Source organism: Vanellus vanellus (genome assembly GCF_965231255.1).
Source record: "Vanellus vanellus genome assembly, chromosome: 1".
Taxonomy (NCBI): Eukaryota; Metazoa; Chordata; class Aves; order Charadriiformes; family Charadriidae; genus Vanellus; species Vanellus vanellus.
The window spans coordinates 67753224-67765426 of record NC_138905.1 but is presented as its reverse complement, the minus strand read 5'-3'; the positions used below and the strand labels follow the sequence as shown (position 1 = coordinate 67765426).

General features: G+C 43.0%; 1 protein-coding gene across 1 annotated transcript in view; it reads right to left on the bottom strand.

Moving 5' to 3' along the window:
- TMTC1 (transmembrane O-mannosyltransferase targeting cadherins 1) overlaps positions 1 to 12203 on the bottom strand; it is a gene marked incomplete at its 5' end in the record, with an annotated part of 143524 nt that overhangs the window by 60524 nt on the left and 70797 nt on the right. The window lies entirely within an intron of this gene.

Below are 12203 nucleotides of genomic sequence, written 5' to 3'. Positions count from 1 at the left end.
TCACCCAGGCAGACATCTGTGCTTTCCTGCCCTGTGATACGGCTGCCTCATCAGCTGCTGCAGTGCCCCTCTGCAGCCATTGGGAGAAGCTTTGTCATGCTTAGAAACAGATGCAACCAGAATCACTTAATGGTTGCAGCACTTGGTAATTGTCGTGGGCGATTTCTCAACTTTGGAGAGAAAATTGACTTCTCTTTACTGCAGGGATCTAAATTTAGAAACGTTGAACAAGATTTTTGAGTGGAGCAACAGAGCCCAATCGATGATGCGGGGCCAAGCAGTACAACCTGTCTTGCTCTTGCACAGCTACAGACCACGACGTCAGTTACCACGGGCCTAGTCAGTGGCTGAAATTCAGAAGTCCCAGTATTAAAGTATATTCATCCTATTCCGTGGGAAAGGCAACGAACATTTTCTATGGGTACCAAATGCACGGGTATGTGTCAGGAGGCTCTGACGTTGCTTTAGAGGAGCTGAACTACAGGATCACAAAAAAGTGCACCGGTTTCCCCTGGCTCAAAGAGGAAACACAAGGCAGTGCAGGGCAAATTCATGTCTCCAGACTTTATCAATATCTGCTTTAACCAGCACTACAGTTACTTGCTTCTATTATTCACTTCTTCAGTGTCTTGGAATCACAATTACTAGTACCTTCTTGCAGTAACAGCAGCACCTAAACCACATGATTCCCAGAGCTGAAGCTGACACCAATCCGTAAAGCTGATGAGCAGAGGTGCCCCAGTAATGGTCATTTTGGCTTGTAATTACAATAGAAAACTGAATAGGTGGGGGGTGGAGGGGAAAGGATTAAAACTGATTTCTCAACTTTGAATGCAAATTATCAGTCCTAGCTCAACTCCAACTTCCCTCTCACCCAGCTCTGGACATATACTCCATTTCTCTCCTACCATTTTACACTCCCTTCCCACCTTGTCTGGCCTAACTATGGTGCCCATTTGCTGCCACCGCTCTACGCCAGGGCTTTAACAACAGAGACCTGGAGGCACAAGAAGGTATGTTGGGCCAAAGGGAGTGCACTGCTAATGCATAAAATGTTCTCTGTCCCCAAGACACACTCCTGCTTTCAAATGAACCAACCATCAAGTATTTCTCCAGTTGTTGTTCATTAAGGCAATAATTGGGAAAGCAACCTCTAGTTAACATCTCTAGGAAGGACACAGCATTATTCAAGGCTGCAGCATTGCAGATAAGCAAAGGAAACAATGCTGGAGAAAGACAAATAAAACCTGTACATAAAATGGGAAAGAGGAAAATGCAGGAATTAGCTTGGCTGAATGAGAAAATGGTATTGTGTGCCCTTTCTCCCTCCACAAGTCACAGCTCTAGACTAATGCCATTGAGGGCTGCCAGCTCAGTCCCTTGGGCAGGGCTCAGAGATGGGAGCCCATCACTCACAAACCAGCCTCACAGAGCAGCAGAGCCCTCCACAGTCCTACGTATTTCAGAAACAAGAAACATCTGGCAGCACCGTTTTTAAAGCATCCAGTTCAGGCAGAGGCTTTTGTGAAGAGCTGGTCCTTGAAGGCCAGGCTTTGGCTGATTTTCTGCCACGCGTGGTCCCTGCCTGCGAGCCGGCAGGTCAAATTGCTGAGCTCGTGCTGCGGTCACTCCAGAGCTCAGTTTGGGTTTCTTCTCCTCTACCCAGCCATTAACTTTTCCAAAATTTGTACAGGCACTTTGTGTATTTGACACCCTGGCCCTGCAGCTGGGTCCTGCCTGGGAGGAGAGGCTGGGGAAAGCCCCTGGGCAGGAAGAGCAGGTGAGGTTGCTGGTCATCTGAAACTCATCTGGGGCCATTAATGAGACCACCTGGATGAGGCCTCTGGTGCAAGCAATTCCTAAATCACTGGCTGCCCGTATTTGGGATTTTTACTGGAGGAAAAAGTTACTCTGTTCACATCTTATTTCCCACTTCCCTAAGTAATTTCTACTGACCACTTAGCTTCTGAGCTAACCTGGCTTTGTCCTGACCCAAGAACTGAATATTCTTCTATCCCAGCCTTGCGGCAGCTGGAGGCACAGCAGCACTATCGGTCCTTGCCTTCCCAGCAAGGGCTAACATCTGCCCAGCTATACAGCTCAGAGAAAACAGAAAAAAGGACAGAAAGGCAGCCACGATGTGTTGAAAGGATCATGTGCAGGTGATAACCGTGGACAGCTAAAAGCTAACAGCACAAGTCTCATACGACACCATATTGTCCTTTATCTTTTTCCCTATCAAAATTTACTTAGTAGATTCATCTTTTATTCCTCCTTCCCCTGGAGGAGCGGCTGACAGATTTATGAATGAGTAGATAAGCAGGACAGAATGGTGCAAGAACGTCAGGGACTCGTACTGTAGGGCTGCAGGAACAGAGGGCAGTGGGATTTTCCATCCAACACAAGCCATAGGAGATGCCCAATAAAAAAAAAAAAAAAAAAAAAAAAAAAAACACCCCACAAAAACAAAAACCAACCTTTAGCTTGTTACAGTTTCAAGGTGGGGGGGAAGGAAATATTGAGACCATTTATTCGGTTCAACTACTCTGGTCGAATGAGCCCACTTAAGAGATAGCTGAGCTAAAGGTGGCAGAACCAGCTTCTTCCAGGTGCCTGGAGCAGTAGTAAAAGCTTTTAAAGAGCAGTAGGCAATTTTATTTGTCTTCCTTTTTCCTTAAAATAAAAAAAGCTAGGACTAGGAATGAAGTGACCTATAATTTCTTTTACAGAGAGCCAGGTCCTTTCCTCTCAAAGACAGAGCTTTCTTTTGGAACGATAAAACTTCTCTTCCTATCGGTCACAGAGGTCTCTCGGGGTGCGGGGGGAGCACCTTTGAATTAACCTTAGATGATTCCTTTTGTTAAAGACAAGCCGACTTTAAATCAAAATAGTATTCCTTATAGCAGGTAGTTTGGTGAGGGTTTTAAAATTCACACCTACCTCAAATTACACTTTGGACTTCATTATATTATAACAAAAAAAAAAAATCAAAACAAACCAACAAACCAAAACCCAATAAAGACATTTTTTTAACCTGGTACGTCTCATAGACTCACCAAAGAACTAAAGAACTCCCAAAGGCAAGGCAAAAAATTGTCACACTGTCTCAAACAAAATAGCTAAGAATCACTCCAAGGCCAAAAACCATTAACACAGCAATAAATCTCAAAAATTGTTTCCTTGGCAATTTGAGGGAAAAAGAAGAAAGTCTTGAGTTTACAACTGAAAGAGATCTTCCCATATTACATACAAGACATATTCCTGAGCCAGAAATAAATATTTGCTGACTACTGTTAAATCACAAGTCTTCTACAAGCCAGAGCCCCCAAAGTACAAGTGCAGGAGGTATGCAGATTACTTCAACATATCTGTCATAAACTGTGGATTTACATAAGCCCACTGTAAATTCCCTATCTTTCCCATTGAGAAAGCATCGTCTGAGGTGCCAGATCCATTAAGTCTCACTCTGTGACGGCAGGACTTCTGTTCACATCCCCTGGCACCTCCAAGGGCTGAGGTGTTGGAAAGTGGAGCCGTGAGGACAGCCTTCCTCCCAGCTGGACAAAGTTGCACCTTGGGGAAGACAGCAGCTGGGCAAATAAGTCCAAGCAAATTCCATTCTGTTCTACCTTGGAATGTTTCTGAAGGTGTTTATACGTGCTTGCCTGTTTGATGGGAAGGTGGCAATCAAATGGGTTTAATTTCTTCCTCTAACTGTTTATTTTGAGAATGAGGCAAGTGTCACCTCTCCACCATTTAGAACCAACAGCTCCATGGAGTAAAGACTTCCTTCCTACCAAAAGCATAAATCACCCTCTGCAAGTGAGCTCTGGATGGTCCATTGCAGCCAGTGAGATGTTATGCTTGGAACATCTGACCGCAAGCAGGGAAAAGCTGGTATCCAGGGAAGTTGGTACTGCATGGCTGTATAAAAGCCATGAATGCTATTACACATTTTCAAATGCTTGCAGGCCTAGGAGTTAAGTGCATCATTATCCATCAAAAGAGACACAGAGATTCAAAGAAGCTACACGACTGTAGACCACAGACAGAGGATTACACATCTTCAGTTTATTCCTAACATCCATTTGTGCAAGGCCTTAGTGCAGACTTAATTAGACAAACTTAGTTCACGTATTCCTGTTTAAACATTCACTCACGAAGCCACGAGCAGCTTGGCAACATGACTCCTCACCGGCCTGCACCAAACCACTGGCAGCACCTCACCTGACAAGAGGTCAGGATCTGCAAACACCCACTCTTGCACTTCCAACATATGCAGTATTAAAGATAAAAGGGACAATGTAGAACCATGTCAAATTCACTCTGCATTCACACATAAGGTGATAAAAAGCAAACTTAAGCCAATTAGGAATCAACCCTAAGCATTCATTCCTTCACAGGAAAAAAAAAAAAAAAATTCTGTTGATGTAAAGCTTGCAGAAACGAGCACTGGGTGCTCCCCCAGTCCCACCTCACTGGTGCAGGCACAGACAGGCCATGGCAGAGCTGTGCCCTGCTCCATGTACCATCAGCATGGTCTCCTTTAGGTCACCAGTGGAAATCAGGATGGGACACATACATCTTTATCTTCTGTGGCCAAACAGGAGGGCCCTGTGGAGCTATGGCTGTTTCTCTCTGCTGCCTGCGCCACCACAACTGAGCAAACAGTGCCAGAAGTCAGGTGTCAACAGATGGTCTGAAAAACTCAAACATTTGGTAAGGGAAAGGTAACTGCCCAGCTTCAAATCTGGCTCAGACACCAGGCTCAATCAGCTTGCTCCTACAAAAAGAGCCACAAATTCTGTAATCACTACAATTTATCCATTTTATTCTTTCATCTCATTAAAAAAAAAAAAAAAAAAAAAATCAGCATCTTCAGTAGCACCAGCTGCTTGAAAGCCAGGCTTAGCAACTCACTGTCTTCCTAAAATAACTCGGTTTTCCTTGGTGATCATCTAGTTCTGAGATAATCACCCACAGTTACTACTCGCTAGAATTAAGCAAATTTTATACTCACAGATAGTCCAAAGCCATGGAGATGTATAATACTATTTTGACCACCACCGCTTGCTGCTTATTAACTGACACGTTGATCCTATTTCCAGCATTCAGCAACAACAAAAACTACTTTGCAGTTCACCAGCAGCACCACCTAGTCAGAAACTGGTGTATAGGCAAACATGCACCAGTCAGAAACTGAGTCAAAACCTCTGAAAGCATCATTGGCTTCCTAACCTGGGATTATCTGAAGATAAATCCTTGGCACATATCTCAGACTGCCTTAATGAAATTGTTCACTTTCCATTTCCAGAATGAAGCACATCCTGGTCTGTACCACTAGGTAAAACAGCCTATTTTTCAGAATGCTGAAAGTGCCTAAAAACACTGTTTACATCAATGGGAACTGCAGATGCTCAAACATTCTGGAAATCAAGCTCTAAATTACAGAATAAAAGCAAAAAGTAGTCCTTTCCCAATCCCATAACCCACATCAGGGCACAGAAGTGTATTCTACTGACATTTCCCTTTTTATTTTAGTATCTTAAAGTAAAAAATTTATATCGACTATTTTCTTTTTCCCTGCAGACCTCAGCTACCCATCTATTCAGCTGTGCATCTATGGTCTTTCTTATCCAGGTTTCTAAAGTTCCCTGAAGATATAAATTAATTTTCCCAATCCTTAATCTCTGCAGCCTCTAATTCTGCCCGATGAGCCGATTTGAACAGGATGCAGGATCACACGAGTCTTTGAAAAGAGAAGTGCAACATTCCAAAAGGAAATAGGAAAGTTAACAAATCGCTCCAGGAATTAGAAAAATGCTTTTGACCTTCAGGTTGTTTTTCCCCTCTTCCCTTTCATTTTGTGACTGAAGGCTGCTTCACTACATGGAGAGTTAAAAAAAAAAAAGGCGGGGGGGGGGGGATAAAAAGGTAACATTCAAACACATACGCACTGTTTGTGGTATGTACCAGCACAGTCTTTGTAAAAGCAACTCTATCCATGGCGAGTTTGCTCTTAAGAGGTAACACTGAACAAGAGGAACCTAATAAAAATCATGCAGTAGTTTGGCACCCTAATGTTTAACTCAGACCAGCTAGGAACAATGAGCATCATCATCTCCCTCAGCTACAAATTTCTTGGTCCTCATTCCACCTACCCTCTCCTTCTCACCCTACCGTTGGGGCAAGCCAAAACCTTTCAGTTCTGAGTGAGCCTTGAAATATTAACTCAAATCAAAAGAAGAAAATGGTAGCAAACAAAAAGAGTACCTTTGAAAAATATAGTAATTCAGTGTTAATATGCTCAAAATGGCAGAACTACCTACCCCTATGAAAACTACCTACCTAGCGTGACAAATTCCTGCAGGAGTTAAGAGCCTGTTTGGCAAGATGCTGAATATATTCATGGTGAGCCAAATCAGAACTACATCAGCTATGGCTGCATTTACTCAGAGTACCACACTCCAAACCTGTTATTTCAAACATCTACCAAGAAAAAAACAAAAAAGAAAAATCTGGTGCAAAAAGTATTTAGACAGTTCTCATGTTTGCTTGTTTAATTCAGAATGGCAATCGCATACAGACAGACCGAGAGAGGTTTCTTCTTTCGCTTGTTTGTTGGCTGGCACAGCAATCACCTTGGGAAGGCTTTTGTGTTTCTTCCAGCCCCACCAGGGACCCACCGCTGATCCACTTGCAGCACTCAACGGAGCAGAAACACAGCCAGCGAGGCACGCTGGCCGCCCGCAAGGGGGTCCCCCCCTCCCATCCCTCCAGCCTTCACTAAACAGAGTCTTTCTGGCTTATTACTCTCTCCCCACAGCAAACATTAACAACAGAAGCAGCACAGAAAAACCTCGCTGCTAAGGATTAAGAACATCAGTCCTGACCTTCTCTCTGTGTGGAAGGAATTCAAGTGGGCCCTCAGGAAAATGAAAGCAGGATTTATTTTAAATGGACCTTTTATGAAAATGACTGTGGTTTCCAGCCTGTCAGATAGACTCCGTCGATAAATAGCCTTATTCACCTTGCCGTGCCTTTGAAGCAGGTATTGTTCTGGAAGTGTTGTGGCATATGAATTTTGCTAGGCATACTTTCTAACTGTGCTGATACTACTGTAGAATGTTATAAAAGGCAATTGTTCCCCAGAAAGGTCCATAAGCTGTGATTTATTAATGAAACGCCAAACCTGGGGAAACGAGGCAAAGGTCTCAGGAGTGCATAGCATGACAGAATACTCATAATGAGTGCTAGCAAAAACAACAGAAACACGCACACAAAAGAGAAGATGCAAATGCGTTCCTCTGCTTGATGGTATTAAACATTGTCAGCTAAGAAATATAATCTGCGAATGACTGAGGAATATGTTTAGATGATATTCATACATATAAACCACCGGAAAAACGGCAATATGATGCCAATTACAGCACTAATTAAAGCCATAATATTTTGGTATAAAATGCCTTGTCTTGGCTAAGAAGCAGTATGCAGAGAAATGTAGAGGCAGCAGTACCTTAAAATTAGACCTGAAGTAAAAACCAATCAATTGTAGCATATGAAAGAACAGGATAATAATATGCATCTCAGTGGCACGTAATGAATATAACCTGAAAATCATCACTATTTCCTGTACCATAGGTAGCCACGTCACTCACAGTAGCAAGATATATCTCCTAGAGGACACTAGAGAGGTTTAGATTAAACATTGGGAAGAATTTTTTTACTTTGAGGGTGGTAAGGCACTGGAACAGGTTGCCCAGAGAGGTTGTTGAGACCCTACCCCTGGAGGTGTTCAAGGCCAGGCTGGACGTGGCCTTGGGTAACCTGGTCTAGTGGGAGGTGTCCCTGCCCATGGCAGCGGGGTTGGAACTCGATGATCTTCAAGGTCCTTTCCAACTCTAAACCATTCTATGATTCTATAAGTAGCACTCCCTCTTCAGACGCGAGCAAACTGTTGCATATCATTATGTATTCCTGCTGAACAAGAAGAAGATGCTATGAACCACCATAAGGTACCTCCACAGCGTTGGTCATGAGTATAAATGCAAGACGAGGGCCAAGCAGTATGAGGTGCAGTAGTTCCCCCAGCCTGGTCAGGTACAAAATCTACTGTTTTAAATTAGTTTTCCGGATCACCTTGCTCTGAATTACCCCATCGCACACACATGAGTTTTCCCACTATCAGCCCTCCATATATCAGGTACCACATAGAAAGTAGAATTTGATCCATCATGTGCTCTGTACATAAGTTTACAACTACAGGACCAGCTGCATTTTAATCACGCTGCTAATTAAGCAGTGACCTAAAAACGCCATGCAGAGTGGCGTTTCAAACATCTGAAGGGTTTTCCTTTCATGCTCATTGAATTATTATGACATGTCAAAGAAATAACTGCCATCCTGACAATACACCCAGAATTGTTGTCCTCTCTCTAGTTCACCAGGTGGTCACCGTAGAAAGACAGCACTACGGGCCCTTGGCTATGCTAGTGACCACTTGAAGCATCAGACAGATTATCTCTCTGGCCTTGTAACAGGCATGCTTGGCAACCAAAAAGAGTGCTTCAGCTATTTCATTGGCACCTTCATAATCTACCCAGTCCCAAAGCCGGAAGACAGACCGCATGCATTCCTTGCAGCCGAGGCTGTCTTTGAAAACAAACAATAAACAAATCTCATCCTCTTTTCCCAACTGCCATTATTTCTCTGGGATGCAGACATTTGCAATAGCATCCCCAGCCTCCGCCACATCCCCCAGCACGCTGCTCGAAGCCCAGCCAGACTGGGCAAGGAAGTTCACTGCTAAGAGAACCTGAGGATTTCAAGACCTGCCGGTGACTCCTGGTGCCTTGGCTAAAACAGCTCAATAGAGGCCGATTTGCAGAGCACACTGGGCATCTGCGTGGTGAGAAATCAAGTCTCAAAAGGCTTCAAAGAGCTGCTTAACGATGGACTGCAACTTTGCCGCTTCAGTCGCTATGAAAAAATCTTGACCAGAGACAACAAGGTCCTTTACTCCCACAGTGGGAGGTGCGCCAAGGAGCAGGACTTTTTGTTACTCCCGTCAGGCCTCCCGAAGACCAGCATTAATTGTCACGTGTGATAGGGATGGCTGCAGCAAGAGACAAGCATGGCTGTGCACCTAAACACCGTGGAGAGCAATGAGTCCTTCTTGGGGAGCTGCTCATCGGGAGCTCTTTGGCTGACAAGCAAGAGGGATGAGCGCTACGCACATAAAACACCTCGGCTAATGGAAGTTATACACAAGGAATTAACGAAGCAATTTTTCAAGCGACTTCCTCATTATGTAAGAAGGAGGAAAACAGTGAAAGTGCACGAGGAGGGAGGCTTCTCTCTCCAAACAATAACAAACTGGAGAGCTGTTTTCTCTGTTTCTGCAGTTTTCAGCATAAAAAAAAAAAAAAAAAACAACCCTCTAGTAACAGGCAAGTTCCAAGCAAAGCACTTCTAGTAACAGGCAAGTTCCAAGCAAAGCACTTACGGGTAGAAATCTTGCACTGATTCTTATCCTTCTGAGGTACAACAACGTTCACAAAATGAAATGGAACAAGAAAGCTTCATGCCTTAGATGTCCTTTATCAGCACTACACATACATGCCAAAAGGGTTATTACCCTAATCGCAAACGTCAACAACAAATTAGCCCTGTTTAAAATTCAATGGCAACAAAGGCAGAAATCCAATACATGCATTCTCTAATTACAGTCCGTGTAATATATGCTGTGAGTCTCCTGTGAGCTTGTTTTGTGGATGCACACTCATCGCCTCTTCCACTGAAAATCGGTTCACTGTTCACTGCACAAATGTCGTCACCTCTGCCAAAAGTCTTTTCCAGCATTTCCATTCTCCATGCCACAGAAAGCGTTAGTGCCAATGAGAATGAATACGAGGTTTTGTCCTCTCTTACCCCTGCACACCTACACATTCAAACGTAAGGCGCACAAACTGCATGCCTGTTCACCCTAAAACCATTCCTTCGAAAATTGCAAGCTATCCAGGTCAGACTTTGCAACAAACAAGGAGGGAAAAATGGCTGCTAAGACAGTTTTGTGTGTCTGCTTCAAAAAGAAAGCAGAACATCTTACACTTTATGAAATGAGAAAAATAAGCTGACGCATCTCATGCTGCCTACAAGCTGCAAAACAAGAAGTGACCTGTCTGGGGCTTGACTGAAGGATGGTCCTCCCTGGGGGGGGGATGTGGTGGCGGAGCAATGTCATATGAAAGACCACCGCTGTTGCATTTGGAAAGAAGCTTTCTTAAGAGCCTGATATAATGAATTGTGCCTGTAGTTCGTGTGTTCTGAACTTCCCTCTCCTCACTGTAGAAGACATTCCTGACAGTGTACAAAGCCAAACAGGATAATTTATTTCCAGGAAATGTGCCTCTTCCTACTGTTTGCTTTCCTCAATAATCCATATTACTCAGCACAACACAATCATCCCCGTACCACTTAACAGCAGTATCGCAGTTGGGTTGTGAGAGTTGCTAAAAAGAAAATCGAAAACAGTTTCAGAAATTTAGAATTTCATGAAAAGCAGAATATTTCAGCTATCATCTCGAATAATACCTAGGGCTGAGGAAAGCGCGTCAAGTTGACCCCCAGGAACCATTACCGGTTCCATGCTCACAGTGGGTGTGCTGGGAGGCTGGTGAGCTGAGGCCGATTACAGCACTTTGTGAAGAATACATGATGGTTCTGGTTTTACTTGGGTTAGACACAAAAGCAGCTCACTTAGGATACAACTTATTCCGTGTTTGGGGTTTTGAAGAATAAACACAAGGGAACGTACAAGATGAACTTCAAAGCAGCCAGTAAGTAAATGCCTGGAGATCAAAATTCATGTTGCTTAACGCAACAGTGGTTAACGGCAAAGCAGTGAAGTTACTCACAAAAAAAATAGAAGCTGCAGTTTCAAATCAAACAGTGGTATTCATAAACCCAGACTGAATTGTTTTACCTTAAAGAAAAAAACAGAAGGAATAAAAATGTGATAAAATCTAGAAATTTAATGCACAAAGTGTTTTGAAACATTTTGTTTTGCAGTTTGACGGAAGACACACAATTCAGTTACCCAAAGGAATCCTTCTGGATTACCATTTTACCCAAAATAAAATAACACAAAATGTCTTCAGATAATCCTGAAAGATTTTTTTTCCTAGCAAACCAACAACATTACTCTTACACATAGTACCAATTCCGACAACAGGAGAAGAAATAAAAAGCAACCGAAACTTCAAAGAACATGGGATAAATTTTCTCAGAAGCGTTCAGTACTGGGCTAATGAGAATTTTATCATTAGCTTCCCTGGGAACAGGATTAGGTCTAATACAAACACTTCTGAATATCTCTAGCAGTGAGTAATGAAAGCAGGAGGAATACAAGATGATGTACAACCTGCAGGTAGAACTAGTGAATATCTAATAGGGCATTTTCCCATATAGCATCTGTCAATGCATAATCCAAATTAATGATTCTGCAGTATCTACCTGGTTCGTTTTCCATCTCCTTATGAGGAGTGCTGAGAATACTGCCAGGGTAGACTGAAACATGTACATGACCTGCACATTTTAGCATAACAGAAGTACTAAAAGCCTGTTGCTCCCCTACTATGTTTTTGAGTGAGATGTCTGTTTAAAGAAGAAAAACTTTTGTACTATTTCAAACATTATTACCGACACCTTTCCTAAAGAAGCTTCCACAACACAACTGCAGAAGGAATTGCCTGTAACTCCCTATGATCCACAAAGACACCTCTTCCGTCTAAGTTTATATCTGATCTCTGACAAGTCTAGTACAACCTCACTTTCATTTCTGCTGTATGATTAGTGGTAGATGTGAAATGCTGAATTGTGAAGCTTGCCTTGCCACTATGTTATTTACACTAAACAACAATTTGCAAGTCATTTCAAATTTCCTGCGTTCCATTACTTTGCTGATGGGAAATCTTCCACATCCAACACGTAGGTTTTAGAAGCACAGTAAAGGTATGAATACAATAATTGATTTCATTTTCAAATGGCTCTGCAGACGACAGTTCCCAGTCCTGTTTGAAGCAGTGACAAAGAGCCTAATGACTATAGGAGAGGCAGAAACACTTAACAACTTCAGCGGGGTTTGGATCATTAACAGTAATTGAATGTAGGACTCCAGGCCAAGTTTTGCCCTCAAATCAGAC